Here is a 16,223-nt window from a genome sequence, read left to right as displayed (position 1 = left end):
AGAAGAAATCACAAAAGAGTACTAAACAGAACAAAGTGGCAAAATATGAGTCACCAGAGAGCTCTCGGTCGAAATTTCGACCGAAACTCACAAGATATGGGGCATTTATACTGTGGGTTTGTAACATATGACAGAAATTTCTGCGAGATGCTACAAACAGTCGAAATTTTGACATCTCGCCGAAATTTCGACTGAAATATTGCATTTTTTAATTTTTTTGGGTTCGATATGGTAAATCGCCTCGGCCAGGCCAGAATTCGCGAAATTTCCGAAATCTCGGTGAGATTTCAGCAATATTTAGTCCTATGATTGTAAGAAAGTCTAAACTAGTAACTTCTGAGATATTTTTTTGATTTTCTTGTTGTATTATTAAGTTCAGTGTCTGTGCTAGTAAGTTAAGTCTTGGTAACAGTGATCTGCCCCTCTGCTAGTTTATCTGTAATATTGAAATTGCCTTTCCTTTTTTAATCTGCTCTGTATCATAAGGAAGAAATAATATTGCCAATGCTAGTAAGTAATAAGTTGTCCAGATACTTCCTGAATTTCTTCATGTTATAGAGTTGACCTGAAATTGGCCTTGTGTTTGTATTATCTCGCGTTCCTTAGAACATTAAGCATATCCAGTTTGAATTTAGATTCCAAATTCGTTCAACCCCAAATTTAGTATGCATTGCTATGCAGTTAATTATAAAGAACTCTCTTTCTTCATCTGTACGCCCAGTTTTATTATCATTAATTGCTGAAACGGAATTTACTTATACATATATATATATATTTGTATGTGCGTGTATATGTATTGATGAATCAAGAAATAATGGGCCAATAAAAGAACGACACATGGCCACCCAAAGACGGAACCAGAATAACCTGTCGGACCAAGCCATGACTCAGTCCGCGTTTGACAAACCCAACCAGCAACGTGCACCAGGGGAACAAGAGAAGAGCCGAGTGCTCCCACTCAAATGAGGATTAGTCGAGACCGAGTACTCTCACTCGGACTCAGGCTCAAGATTGAAGAACCAGGAAGATCCGAGTGGTTTACACTCGGATGACAAAGCAACCCCCGACAAAAGAACCGAGTGCTCACACTCGGATCAAAGGTTCGCACTAGGCCTAACACAAGGTCAGCCTAGTGCTATAGATTGGACCTCCCAAGAAAATCCTAAGTTGAAACAACAACCGTAGCCCGAGCAAGTTGCGGGGCAACGTCACCTCATCCCAAAGATCACAGAATATGCTGAGTCACCAGGAATCAGCCGTTATCAAACGGCAGAATCATTTCCTACTCAACTAAGGACTCTTACCATGTGAAGAGTTCGCTTCCAAATATAACTCCGGTACGAGATCTCCTACCTAAGTCAGACTCTTTCCTTACAAGGACTCTTCCCATAACCGCCCCAGGCCACACTATAAATACCCAGGTATGAGGCTCAAACACCATCTAAATTTTCACTAAGTTGAAACGCTGTTACTTTGGAGACCCAACTTAGGCATCGGAGAGTCCTCGGCCGGAGCCCCACCGGCTCTCCTTTGCTCACTCGGTTTTTTGCAGGTTCATCCCAGGTGGACCAGAGCGGAGGTTTCCTGACACAACATGTATATATACATTACCTATAAAATAATTTGCAATTCCTTGATGGGTAAAATGGAAAAAAAAAAAATTAGAAAAGAGCAAACAAATGATCAAGGGATCGAGACCGTTATATGCCATTCTTAGCCAATAGATCCTCAAAATTGATAATACTTGTAGGTTATGGATAATTGGATATTAAAATTGGAAAAACTTTACATTTTTCTTTGACAAGTCATAGTTGAATTAGAAAGAAAGTGAAAAGAGGAAAGCCCTAGAAACTTTACATGAGTCTCTACGGCTAAATGGCGACAAAATGACTGGACACTATACAATGAACTCAGACCACTTCTTTTTCATCATACACAGGAGTAGCTCTGAACTCTTAACAGACTGAAGCCTCCCTTCCTCATGGTTTTTGACAGCTCTATTGTTTCTTTTCATCAAATGGACCAAGACAGTTTCTGGCTTAAAGAACCTCCGTTTCTTTTTCTCCACTTGGAAGTTGAGCCCTCCAGCCCCATAGTAGATGAGAAAATGAATTGCGTATCACCCATTTACATGCTCCTGAATCCTGATACACTTGTTTCTGTTTGCAAAGTTCCAAGGACCCAAGAATGTTCCTTAACCCAAAAGTTAACATTGAAGAGTTCCCTTTTATAACTAGTTGACATGTGAAATAATTCCTGTAAGATATTCAAGCCCTGCAAAAGTAAAAGGGCTTTAGCCTTCCTGGAATCTCTAATTTTGGCATGCTTAGAGAAGTGCTTGAGAAGCAATACTAGTTATCCCGGAGTCAAGAGTCTCAGAAATCCTTCCTTACAGCTATTTTGGAGTTATTTCAACATAATTTTCCTGTGGAGAAATATGCGTTCGTCATTATGAACTTGGAACTGTCACATCCTGGCCCGGTTATTAAGGGCCAAGTATGGCGGGATGTCTCTGGCATCCAACCAATCCCCAAGGATCATAAGTGCAGTTCCCTATTTACAATCATTGCTCACAGACACAGTAATCAGAGGCAGCGGAAACAATTTAATTAATAGAGATAACATCATTAGTAAGAGAAGTCTAAGTAATATTTCATTTATATAAAGGATAAGGCTTGTGATACAACTATACAGTTCTCAAAGGTACCACAGAGTAAAAGTATACAAGAAACTATACTATAACTATATAAAGCATAAAAGAGTGGGGAGGTAGCCTGGACTATCAGGGCCAAGATCAGGAGGTTGCACAATCATCACGTGCGCACGAAGTACCGTGCACTTCAAACTCCAGCGCCGCAAATCCAACATTAGAAGTAACTAAATCACTTGAAAAATAAGGATATCCATAGGGGTGAGCTCTCAACTGAGCCCAGTAAGGGGGGTACAAGCATACAAACACAATAAATCCATGATGCATTTACTAAACTAACATGTTCCTAGCACAGATACTAAGTCTCATGGGGTATAAGTACTACTACTAGTGGTAGATGCTAACCTCGGTCCCGGATTTAACCCTTCGGTCACCCAAGCGAAACCATTCTACCACGGTGAGGACCCGCCACTTCCGGAATTAACACATCGGACCCCGACAGACCCCCAAATGACCAACCCTGCCTGTTTATTCCCACAGCGAAATTAGGGACCTGCTAACATAAGACAGAAGATGGCATCCCGGAACTAACACATCGGTCTCTGCCATGGGTTGTCCAATACCTTTTCCCCTGTTGGTAAGGGGCGCAGTCTTGGGTAATGAATATCAACCTAGCCATCTGATCTAAAATGATGAGGCAAGCATGATCTGAGTTATAAATTACCGAATTCCATCATCATAAATTCACATCATATAAATAATCAATGGAAATGCAATGCAGTATGTCTTTGTGCAACCTATTTTACATGCAGTCTAATGCATTAAATAAAAACTAGAAAACTACATGCTCCAGGTATAAAGGTAATGATGCATGAGCATGGCATTCAGCATAAAGTTGAAATTAATGTGATAAACACGCAGGAAATTAAGGTCAAATCCCTTTACCTGAGATAGTCGATAAACCTAGTCAGTTAGAAACCCAAAAGGCCAAGTAATCCTCACAAAAAATGAAGTAAAACAGTCCTAAATAAACATCAAAACATCATATATCAGTGAGCGTAATAGTCTAGGTCAACCCTAAGGAATCAGTCCAACAATCACACAAAAAGGGGCAGCCGGATGCAGACTTCCAGTGAGCCGGTCGACCACCCCTAGGCCTGCAATAGCATCCAGGTCAGTGTCCGAATTTGGGGTTTTGCTTCAATTGGCCAGATCTTTGCATGCATGGCCCAAATTAGGAGTTTTAACATTAATTCAAGGTGGGTCAATCTATTTTAGGTACCTATTTCATAATTAGTTAGTTAATTTAGGAATTTCTTCAATTAAACCTAAATTAGCTAGGTTAGGGTTTACTATACAAGTAATAGCTTCAACATTGAAGGTCAAGATTAGAGTTTAACACTCAATTTTAGGTCTGTTTTGACAGGAACTGATCTACAACAGTTCAATTCACAAGAAAATCCAAACAATTAAGCTTAGACTTGAAGTTTAATGGTGAAAGGCTTATTTAGGTTGGAGAAGAAAGGAAGTAAAGGGGAAATCAGCAAGTTTCTCATGGCCTACCTGAGTATAGAAGTAGAACAGATGCTGGAAACACTTATAATGGAGATTCAGGTTCAATTTCGGATGTGGAAGCTATGCCTTCAAGAGCAGCCCTTGTTCTCTCTTCTTCTCTTCTCTTTTCTCTTTTCTTCCTTCTCCAAGCCGGAACTGATTTTTCAGCTTCTCTAAGATGTGAATAGTGAATGATTTAAGAGAAGTTATATATATATTGTAGAGAGATTTAAAATTAGGGAAAGGCTTGGATGATTTATTCACCCCAAGCACATCTTTATTTATAAGAGTAATAAAAGAATAAAATTATGTACATGAGCAATGTGGGACTAAACCACTTAATAAAATAACAAAGAAAAGAGGTCCAGAATACCCCCACGGTATTCTGGCCATATATCTAACACTCCCCCTCAGGTTGGAGCATATATATCATGCATGCCCAACTTGACTAAGATAGGATGAAACAGCTTGCTACTCAGTCCCTTAGTGAACACATCAGCCAGTTGATCAGTAGACTTCACAAAAGGAACACAAATGAGGCCGGCCTCAAGTTTCTCCTTGATGAAATGTCGGTCAACCTCCACGTGTTTAGTACGATCACGCTGGACAGGGTTATGAAGCAATGCTTGGCCGCTTTATTGTCACAATAAAGCATCAGGGAAGATGGACAGCAACACCGATATCCTGTAATAATCCTTTAAGCCACGTGGTTCACAAATTCCTCGGGCCATCGCACGAAACTCGGCTTCAAGATCGGACCTGCCACAACATTCTCGCTTCTTGCTACGCCAGGTTGAGTTCCCACCAACAAAGGAACAAGAACTGCAGAGATAGATTTCTGTCAGAGAACCAGCCAATCGGCATCGGTATAGGCTTCAATCTTAAGGTGACCCGTGGGAGATAGAAGGATTCCCTTTCTGGAGCGGACTTCAAATACCTCAAAATACGACTGATTGCATCCATATGAGAGGAATAGGGATCATCGTGAACTGGCTCACCAAACTCACAAAGAATCGCAATGTCGGTCGTGTGTGAGAAAGGTAGATTAGCTTGCCCCTAACCGAGTAAACACCCTTGTCAACAGGCTCACCCTCTTTCTCCCTAAGTTTTGTAGTAGCTTCCATAGGAGTATCGAAGGATGACACTAGCACACTGCTTTACGATAGATCAAGAACATATTTCCTTTGAGAAAGAAAGATGCCCTTTGAAGAGCGAGCAACTTCTATCCCTAGAAAATATTTCAGAGGACCAAGATCTTTGACCTCAAACTCACGGCCAAGGAGGAGCTTCAAATCCCTGATAGCATCACCATCATTACCAGTGACCACAATATCATCCACATAGACTATGAGAAGAGTTACCTTGTCACCAACTCGTCGATAAACAAAGTGTGATCAGCATTACTCGCTTATAACTGCTGAAATCATAGCCTTGTGAAATCGCGCCAAACCATGCCCTAGGGTATTGTTTCAGCCCATAAAGTGCACGCTTGTCTCTACGACCTTGCCCTGGTCCTGTCATCGAGAAGCCGTGGAATGTCCATATATACCTCCTCCTCAAGCTCCCATGGAGGAAGGCATTCTTTACATCTAACTGTGAAGATCCCACCCAAGATTTACGAGACAGATAATAGCACCGGACAGTGTTGAGCCGCGCGTGCAAAGGTCTCCCGATAGTCAACTCCATAAGTTTGAGTGAACCCCTTTGCAACCAGACGTGCCTTATATCGATCCACAGAACCATCAGCCTTCTGTTTGACCACGAAGACCCATCTACATCCAACTGGTTTCTTTCCCGGAGGAAGAGTCACAAGCTCCCATGTATTATTTTTATGTAGTGCTCTCATTTCTTCCAACATTGCCGCCTTCCACTTTCCATCCGTAGATGCTTCCCGCAAGTTTTAGGAATCGAAACAGTAAGAAAGAGAAGATACAAAAGCACGAAAAGATGGAGAAAGAGAACTATAAGAAACAACACGAGATATGGGATGTAAAGTACAAGTCCTAGTACCTTTGCGGTGAGCAATAGGTAGGTCGGAAGAAGAGGGATTACCAGGAGATGGAGGATGCGGATCTGGAGCCGCAATTGGATGGGTATTGGTGCTAAAGTGGATTGCAATCGCCCTCTGTTGGTTACGCCCCTTGTGTAGGTGAGTATGTTGGAATTGTCAATTCTCTTCTGAAATTCACCAATAGTTCTCTGGACTGGAGTCAGCTCCCCCTGAATAGGAACATTAACAACACTATTTTCTATGGTCTCCCCCTGTAAAGGATTCCCATTAGGTGAGGGAGGAACAGCCGGAGGAGGTTGGACATCATCCAAAGGAGGTTGGGCATCAGTCAAAGGAGCCTGGGCAGTAGCCGTGGGTGCCATCAAAGGAGGCTGGACAGCAACCAGAGGAACCTCTAGTGGAGGAATCTCAAAGGGCACATCTTCACTAGAACTCTCCCCTTGAAGAGGTGGTGAAGAATAATAAGAAAGGGTCTCATGGAAAACAACATCCATACTCACCAAGGTACGACGGGAAGGAGGATGGTAACACTTATAACCTTTCTGGGTTGGAGAATAACCCAAGAAAATACAACGGAGCCCACGAGGCTCAAGCTTGCCTGGAGATCTGGTATCCCTAGCATAACACACACACCCAAATACTTTGGGAGGGACAATAAAGGAGGAATGGCCCAGTAAAATATCAGAGGGGGTACGGGAATTAAGAACCCGAGAAGGGAGCCTATTAATGAGATAGGCGGCAGTGAGAACCGCATCCCCCCAATATTGAGAAGGAACATTCCTCGCAAACATCAAAGCCCGGGCCATTTCCAACAAATGGCGGTTTTTTCTCTCTGCCACACCATTCTGGGCAGGGGTATCAACACAACTAGTTTGGTGAATAATGCCATGATCAGCCAAATATTTTTGAAATTGGGATTGATGAAATTCGGTTCCATTATCACTTCTCAATATTTGGAGAGTAGCCTGAACCGAGTTTGAATCATCTTATGAAAATGCTGAAAACATGAGAAAACCTGATTTTTAGTGTCAAAAGATATACCCAAGTGGTCCGAGAATGACAATCAATAAAAGAGACAAACCAATATGACCGTAAAATAGAGGGCTTGCGACTAGGGCCCCAAACATCGAATGTACCAAATTAAAACAAGAAGAACTCCTTTTATTTGAAATAGGATATGTTGAACGTGTCTGTTTGGCGAAACACAAGCCTCACAAAAAAGTCATCCTTAGTATGTAGGGTGACCAAACTAGGAAATAAATGAGCTAAAATTCCTAAAGGGGGGTGACCTAACCGAGAGTGCCACTGGTAAAGTTCAGAAGAGACCAAGGAGGTCTGATGCAGCGGAGAAGGCAATGGTGGTGGAGAGAAGCGACCGTCATCAAGAAGGTACAAGCCACCATGCACTCTACCCAATCCAATCGTCTTCCCAGAGTCCAGATCCTGAAACACACAATGAGATGGAAAAAAAATGACTTTGCAGTTAAGATCACGAGTAATACTACTAATGGAAAGAAGGTTAGTAGTAAAATTAGGAATATGTAAAACAGAAGATAAGGGAAGAGAGGAAGTGCAGTTGATGAGTCCTTTTCCAGATATTGAAGAAAGGGACCCATCAGCCACTTTGACCTTATCTTTCCCAGAAGTGGGAGAATATCTGTGAAACAGACTAGAGGAACCGGTCATATGATCTGTGGCCCCAGAATCTATGATCCAAGGATGGGAAGCCACAGAAGCACAATGACCTACAAATGGAATACCTGACCGGGCAAAGTGTGAACCTGAAGGAGCTGAGGAATTGGCAGTAGCTGATGTAGTAGAGGCAGCAGCAGCGGAAGTCCTGAGCATACGTAGGAGGGCCTGTAGATCATCCTGGGATAGACCAGTGTCAGTAGTAGGGGCTGTAGTAACAGTCTCAGTCTGATGGGCCTTGGTCTTTGTCTTTATCTTTGTCTTGGCAGCCCGTTTAGCTTCAAAATCAGCCGGTTTCCCATGAAGTTTCCAGCACTTCTCTTTGGTGTGATAGGGTTTGTGACAGTGCTCACAAACAACAGTCCCTGTAGTAGAATCACCAAGAGAAGCAGTGCCACTAGGTGCAGAAGGGGTCGGGGCAGCAGCCTTGAGAGCTGATCTATCAGTAATAGGCGGGTGCAACATGGCAGCCCTACGGTGCTCCTCAGATGAAACCAATGCATAAGATTGTTCGAGTGTGGGAAAAGGCTTATGGCCCAACACTTGAACACGAATTGGATCATACTGCACATTCAAGCCAGCCAAAAAATCATAGACCCTGATCTTGTCCACATGCTTCTTATAGGAAGCAATATCAGCAACTGTAGACGGGTGGAAGTCAGAAAAGTGGTCTAATTGCTGCCACAGACTGCGTAGAGTAGCATAGTACTTCGAAACTGAAAGTTCACCTTGAGTGGTATGGAGGACCTTCTGCCTAAGTTCATATACCTGGGCATCATTGCCAAGCTGCCCGTAGGTTTCCTTGCAAGCAGCCCAAATCTGTGCAGCTGTGTCTAGAAGAAGAAAGTTATGCTGCAAATCTGTAGTCATTGAACCAATTAAGTAGGACATGAGAACACCATTATTAGCAAGCCACCTGTCCTGAGCAGGGCCTGGGGCAGTAGGTTGAACACTAGTGCCATTAATATGGCTGGTGAGACCACGGCCAGCAATGGCAAAAGAGGCAGACCTGGACCATAAAAGGTAATTCGAGCCATCAAGTTTAATAGGATTTGGTGTGAAGCTGTGGTAGTCAGTCTTGTGGTGACCATCGGTAGGTGGCTGATCTGAAGTAGCTGAAGAATCGTGAGAGTCACCCATACTGCCAGTAAAGAAGTCCAATAATGTCTTCAAGTGAAGGCTGAACTAACCCCAAAAAATCAGAGACAGCAGCAGTGAAGAACCCTATATCGAAATTGACAGGGTTTTGGAAAAAAAACCCTGAATTGTGGAGATCGATAAAGGGACAAGAGAGGGATAAAACTGCAGGTAAATAGCAGCAACTGAAGTCGATTGACCCTGTATAATGGAGAAAATAACCTGCAGAAATATAGGTCCAATAGGCAGCAGCAGCCCCAAGATCGATGGATGTCAGGGTTTTGGAACAAACACCTATGATGATATATCGATCTTAGAGAGGTCTTCAAAACTGAACTGTGAAGGCCCAAATTGCAGTCGAGTGTGTCCTTGAAAGTGTAGAACCAGCCCTGCAGAAGTAGAGCCAAAGTGTAGCAGCAACAAGCAGCCCCACACCCAAAGTCGACAATTGTCAGGGTTTTGGAAAACCCTGAAGATGGAGATTGATTGGGAGTGGAGGTCTTCAATGAAGGAGAATATATATGCTGAATAGATGCTGGAAAGGGTGCTGAAGAAGCTCCAATAAGGGAAGAACAGCCTGCAATAATGGTAGGGGCTGATCTTCTAAAAAACTTGAAGACTTCAAAACCGCAGGTAGAGTCCAGCAGCTATCGAACAGGGATTGATCATGGAAAAAACATAAAAGAGGTTGGGAGGGGCAGCACCTAAGTCATACGACCACCTCTTGTAGTGCTGCCCTTAGGAAAAAAAGGAGAACAAAGGAGAAACAAGGAGGGAGAAGGAGGAAAAACGATGGAGGAGAGAGAAGGGAAAAAAAAAATTCGATGGGGTTGGTCCCTAATTCGAAATCAGCTCTGATACCATGTAGAGAGATTTAAAATTAGGGAAAGGCTTGGATGATTTATTCACCCCAAGCACATCTTTATTTATAAGAGTAATAAAAGAATAAAATTATGTACATGAGCAATGTGGGACTAAACCACTTAATAAAATAACAAAGAAAAGAGGTCCAGAATACCCCCACGGTATTCTGGCCATATATCTAACATATATGACACTTAATCACTAAGGGGCAGAACCGTCTTTTGGTCATAAATTATTTCTAAAATTGATTCTTTTGTATTTATTACCTTATTCCAGCTACAGAATGATGTCATGCGACATCAGGGATGATCCGAATACGGATAACTGTCCGGAACTACATTCCCCACTGGGGAACTGGGTCCCACAGAGTCAATTTTACTAAAATACCCTTGTAACCCTATTAGGTCGTACAAAATGTTATATAAATATATTTTAAATTATACTTACATTGAGTTTAATTAAGGGGGAGGTCCTGCAGCCTGTCCAGCCAGCAGACCCGACACAGGTAGCTCTGGTGTGGGGTCCCACTAGGTAAAAATTACTATTCTACCCCTAATACACTAATTAATTAAAAATACAACATATATACATATAAAATGGGATTCTTACCTGGGATTCGGCCTAAGATAGAGAGAGGCTTCGTAGGCCATCAAACCAACATGCCAAGCACAGGAAATAGATGTGATGCTGCCCATAGCTTGAGGTTAGCATGGGAAATATTGAACCAAAATCTGAAATCACTCGGGTTCCAAAAGTTCAAACTTTTTTTTTTTTAATTTTTTTTTTGCGGGTTTCACAGGAACTGTTTCTATGGATTGTGCAATCAAGGAGTTGATTATGTATTTAACACTGGTTAGCTTTCTTTTTCTCCTGTTCTTTGTGATACTGCTTTTAAGCATGATTTGCACTGGTGAGTGGTGACATCATGTTTGACATTTTCTCCCATGTTTTCTGACACCGCAGCGCGTGAATTTGCAAAAATGCTTTTGTTTTCCTTCTTTTTTTTCTGCAGATCATTCTGTGTCCGGTCCTTAATTTGAGGGGCATGATTTTGTGGTAGGCCTACTGCTATATTACACCTGTATTTGTTGTCTTGACTAATATACCCTCCTTATATTGTATTTAAATGCAATTATTGGGTGTTAAAAACTATCTTCGTCAGCACATTGAAATACCCTAAAAGGTGAAACCTTTCAAGTCCAGACTGTTAGACTGGAAATCTGGAAGTGTAAATGACAAAGCTGTAAAATTAGTTATTTGGATTGCTTCTTTTCTTGCGCACAGGGTGCTGGGACGTATATGTTCAGAATTGATGATGAGCGTGTCATTGATGCCACCAGGGCAGGGAGCATTGCTCATTTGATTAACCACTCATGTGAAGTATGTATCAATTCTAAAACTCTTGAGCTTTGTTCATTTGGTTGATCACTAATGCCATAATATGCATTGCATGTAGTAACTCCTTTATTTATCGCTAGATATTTAAATTTTCCCATCCTTCCAGACTTGTGCAAAATTAGATGCCTTGTAATGATGCTATTAATGTATTTGTTCCATGGTTTATCTACATCTTCCTTCTTGATGATCTGGACTCATTTGAACCCCTGAACTGTTGCAGGCTTATTATTGGAATATGTACTCCAGAATACCGTGGGGGTATTCTGGTCCTTTTGGGGTAGTTTTTATGTTATTAAGTTTAAGTCGGCTATGTGGGTTTTAGTCCCGCATCGCCTATTTTAGTCTCTTGTAACTTTCCCCTCTATTATAAATAGAGGGGCTTACCTATCAATGAAGCTAAGCAATTATTCTTTCATTCTCTCTTTTCTAGCCCACGATTCTGCCAACATGGTATCAGAGCAGGTCTGATCTAGGTTAGAAAAAGAGAAAAAACCCTACTCCATCTCTTAAATCGATCTCTCCCTTCTTCTCTCTTTCTCGGCTTCTCCTTCTTCTGTTTTTTTTCTTCTCATCCTTGTAAGGGGGCAGCACTAATGAGGTAAATACAATATCCAATGATTTAGTTGCTGCCCTCCTCCATTATATCTATTTTTTTTCCATTAAAAACTGCTGGAACCATCTCTGCGATTTGGAGTTTCCCAGAATTCTTTGGAGATCAGAATCTTATCATCATAGAAGGCTGACCTTCCACCATTGGAGCTCCCTTTACTATCTTTTCCAGCACCTTACCACCCTATTCCAATGTCCTACTTCCCTTTTTTCTTTTTCTCCATCTCTCATTAACCATTCCAGCCCCTACCCTAATTGATCTCAACTTGTCAGGGTTTTGAAAAACCCTAACTCTAATCGATTTTAGGGTTTCCCTTTTCTGATGCGGCTGAATTTTTGGGGGTGATTCCCTACTACTACAAGCCCTACTCGACCTAAGTTTGGACCCTTTCTGATGGCTGGATTTGTTTCTATAGCAAAACTTCCTTAACCTGCTAATTTGGTTACCTGCTAAAAACCCTGACTTTCAGGTTTCAGTTTTTGCTAATTTTTGGAGGGCTGATTACTCCAACTACAAGGACCACTCGACCTCAGTATTAGCCTCTTTCCAAGTGTTTGAAGGCCCCTAACCCCAATCGATCCTCCTTTTCAGGGTTTTACAAAACCCTGACACATATCGATTTTAGGGTTAGGGTTGCTTGCTGCTGCTGGCGTTTTTTGGAGGTGTTTCTACCATCAAGAGGGACATTCTACTTCAACTATTCATGGCTTGAAGAAGTTCTATTACACAGGATAGCTGTTGCCCTATTTTTTCTGTAATTTTTTGTGTTTCTCCCTCTTAAAGATCAAGTCTCAAACACAAATAGAGATTGGTTATTCGTATAGGAGATCCATTTGAAGCCGCAGAGGACAGCATCTATTCAAATACATCATCAATCTTTGACAAGTCATCATCAATTTTTTTTTTGAAGCCCCCTTCCCTACAATCGATCTCAACTTTTAGGGTTTTTTACAAAACCTTGACTTTAATCCATCTTAAGGGAAGGGATGTCCTATCTTGCTGATTTTTTTAGGGGACTTTTATCACCATCAGAGGAGTATTCAACCCAAGTTTCAGCATCAATCATGGATTTATTATAAAAAAAAATTCAGGTTCATTCTTATGGCTCGATTTTTCCAATTATCAACTTATTTTCCTTGTTCTTATGTGGCTGGCTGTTTCCACTACCTATTGGATCTACTGGGTGATTATCTTATATTTGCTAGTTCTATTGAGCTTTACTACCTACCTTGCTGGTTCTATTGATTGGCTTCTGTAAGCATGACTGGTTGACATGTTACTGTTGCCTTTATATGGACTACTGCTGCCTTATTATTGAGACTGAGTATCCTACTATTGGAGATCGAATTTCTTTCATTATTGAAGACTTGAATCTACTACCCTGGAGATCAGCTTATTTGGGATTACAACAGTGTGTTCCAAGGTTATTGGTTGCAACTACGAACCTATTCCGTTATGTGAAGCTTTTTTTATTCATATCCGGCTTACTTTGAGAGCTTGATCCTAGCCTTATTCACTAATTCAGATCTGATCCAAGTTTTTTGTTGAAGCTTCTTACATCTATTGCTATCCAGATATCTTCATCAATTCTATTTAGCATGTAGGAGTTTATAGTTTGGAATTTTGCACACTGGTTCTTCCTTGTGTGAAGATCGATCAAGTTTTTGAAGAATGGTGCCTTCTCCTTCTAAAAATCAGACCTGGTTTTTTATAATTCAGATCTGATCATTGGAGATTGGTGTTTTGGAATTAGTTTGATCGATTGAAAAAGGTTGAAGATTACTGTGTTGCATTGTTTTTGTCCATGGTTCATTATCCCATTGCTCTTTTCACTTCACCACCTCCCAAAACATACCTTTGGCATATACCCATAACCTCTTTGGAAATTAATGGTATTATCTAATTTTCCATTTCTTCCTTTTCCATTACCCTTAGCACCTCTTGGAAAATTCTGGAATATTATGTTTTTGCCCTGTCTCTTACATCATCTCTGTTATGTCCATGTGTACTACACGTGAGGGGGGGGATTATGTATAGTACGCCTGCAGACATTGTAGAAGCAGAACTTGTAGGAACACTTGGTGCAAAATATAGAAGATCAGAGTTTTCACCATTGCCAATGGATATCTACTTTGTTATTGGGTTGAGTTTGCCGTAAGGGGGAGATTGAAGTATTAAAGTATTGAAGATGTTTGGTTATTGCCTGCCTATATGAGGTTCTACAGTTGGGTTGATTTTTTCTGCTGCTTGATCTTTTCTACTACTTGATTCACCTGCTCGCTACCCTTGTTACTTATCTTCAAGATTATCATTCGGAGATTCATCACTTGACAGCAATAGAAGATTGGTGAAAGCTGCCTTTTTTGGAACACATTCCAGTCCTGGTTTGCTGATCAAGTCTGCCCAAATTTTGAAGATCTATTTTTTTCCAGTTCTTGAAGGTTTATTTGGGAGCTGCATTCGTCTTGAAGCTGGATTTTGCTACAACTTATTTTTTTCAATTTTGTTCAAGTTGGGCATTAGTATATTATATGCACCAACTTGAGGGGGAGTGTTAGCATTGTTATGGAGTTCTTTTTTTCTTTAGTTCAAGCTGGATCTTCTTTCTTTAATTATTTGTATAATCTAGCTTGAGGGGGAGTGTTGGAATATGTACTCCAGAATACCGTGGGGGTATTCTGGTCCTTTTGGGGTAGTTTTTATGTTATTAAGTTTAAGTCGGCTATGTGGGTTTTAGTCCCGCATCGCCTATTTTAGTCTCTTGTAACTTTCCCCTCTATTATAAATAGAGGGGCTTACCTATCAATGAAGCTAAGTAATTATTCTTTCATTCTCTCTTTTCTAAAGTCATTAATCATTATTCATAAAAAAGTAAAAATAAGAAAATAAAAACAATATATGTATTTAATTTAAACAGTTAATTAAGAAAATAAAAAGAAAATCTCCTCAATATTCATTTTGGAGAAAATAATATCTAAACTACCCACCAATATAAGTATATGGTTAAAATGACCGAACTTTTTGAAGAAATACCATTTCTGTACAAAGGCAACTGACAACTCCTGTTGATTTTAAGAGGATATTCGAATTTCCATTGTTAACCTTTTTGATCTGTTGTATGTCGTAAGGGTAATATTGTCCTTGTACTTATAGTGTCTAGGTTCATTATGCACATGTTAAATGTGTAGCTAGATAAGGATTGAGTCAATCATTTCATATTTGTAATATTCTGAAGTTATAAATAAAGGTATGGCCTCTGTCTCATTGACAATCCAGATTCACGGAATGCAACATGGCATTAGAGCCAAAACTCCAGGAATATGGGCAATGAATTTTTTTCTCTCCTTCTCTCGTGATTGTGTTCTAACCTAACCACCGCCAACCTTCTGCCGCCACCACTGCCACCACCACCACCTCCGCCAGCCCCTCTAGGCTCCTACCGACCGCCGCTAGCCCCAACAGGCCTCTCAGCCTTTCTCCTTTTCTCGCGGGAGGCCTCTCCAGCTTTGCCGTCCTCCTTTTTCCACCCTTGTGGTTAGTTGACTCCCACCAAGGGCCCTTTTTAACCTCTCTAAGATCTGATTTTTTATTGGAGGTTTTCTTTCTTCTATTCCTGGGATTTTTTTATCCAGCCACTATGCCTGATGTTTCCGAGGTCACCTCTGCTGCATCTGGTCTTGATGGTTTGTCGCAACATGATTTTATTTCGTTTCCGGTGAATCCTATTAAGCTGAATGGCAGTAACTATCTCTTGTGGTCTCGCTCTTCCTTGTTCGCGATTGGTTCCTGTGGTCTCTCTGGCTACATCACAGGCACCACTATTAGGCCTACAGAGGCTGGTCCCGCACAGGATCGATGGATGAATTTTAATTTCTTGGTCATGTCCTATTTGGTTAATTCCATGGACCAAGAAATTACCGGTCGGTACCTTCTTGAAATGGCAGCAAAAATCTGGAAAACAGCCTAGGACACCAATTCTCAGGTCGGGAATGCCGCCCAATACTATGAGCTCCATCAGAAGATCCACTCTACCAAGCAGTTGGAGCTGTCCCTCTCTCAATATTACAATAAAATGTGCACTATGTGGCAGCAATTGGATTTTTTGGGCACCTTCACTGCAAACTATGCCATTGATGCCACGACTTTCCGGAAGTGGGACAATGGTTTGCGCGTGTTTGACTTCTTGGCTGGCCTCAATATTGAGTTTGATCAGATCCGCGCCAATATTCTAAATCGTGATCCCCTTCCCACCCTCGAGCAGGCCTATGCGATTCTTTCTACTAAAGACAGTCGGCGTACAACCATGG

At 41.3% G+C, this 16,223-nt stretch overlaps 1 protein-coding gene across 2 annotated transcripts in view; it reads right to left on the bottom strand.

Annotated features, from left to right (window-relative positions):
- The window catches only part of LOC122663896, a 217,148-nt gene that overhangs the window by 169,390 nt on the left and 31,535 nt on the right, over window positions 1-16,223 (bottom strand). The gene's annotated exons all lie outside the window — the stretch shown is intronic.

The sequence above is a fragment of the Telopea speciosissima genome, chromosome 6 (assembly GCF_018873765.1).
Source record: "Telopea speciosissima isolate NSW1024214 ecotype Mountain lineage chromosome 6, Tspe_v1, whole genome shotgun sequence".
Lineage (NCBI taxonomy): Eukaryota > Viridiplantae > Streptophyta > Magnoliopsida > Proteales > Proteaceae > Telopea > Telopea speciosissima.
The sequence above is the reverse complement of the archived record's forward strand: the minus strand, read 5'-3'. Positions and strand labels throughout refer to the sequence as shown.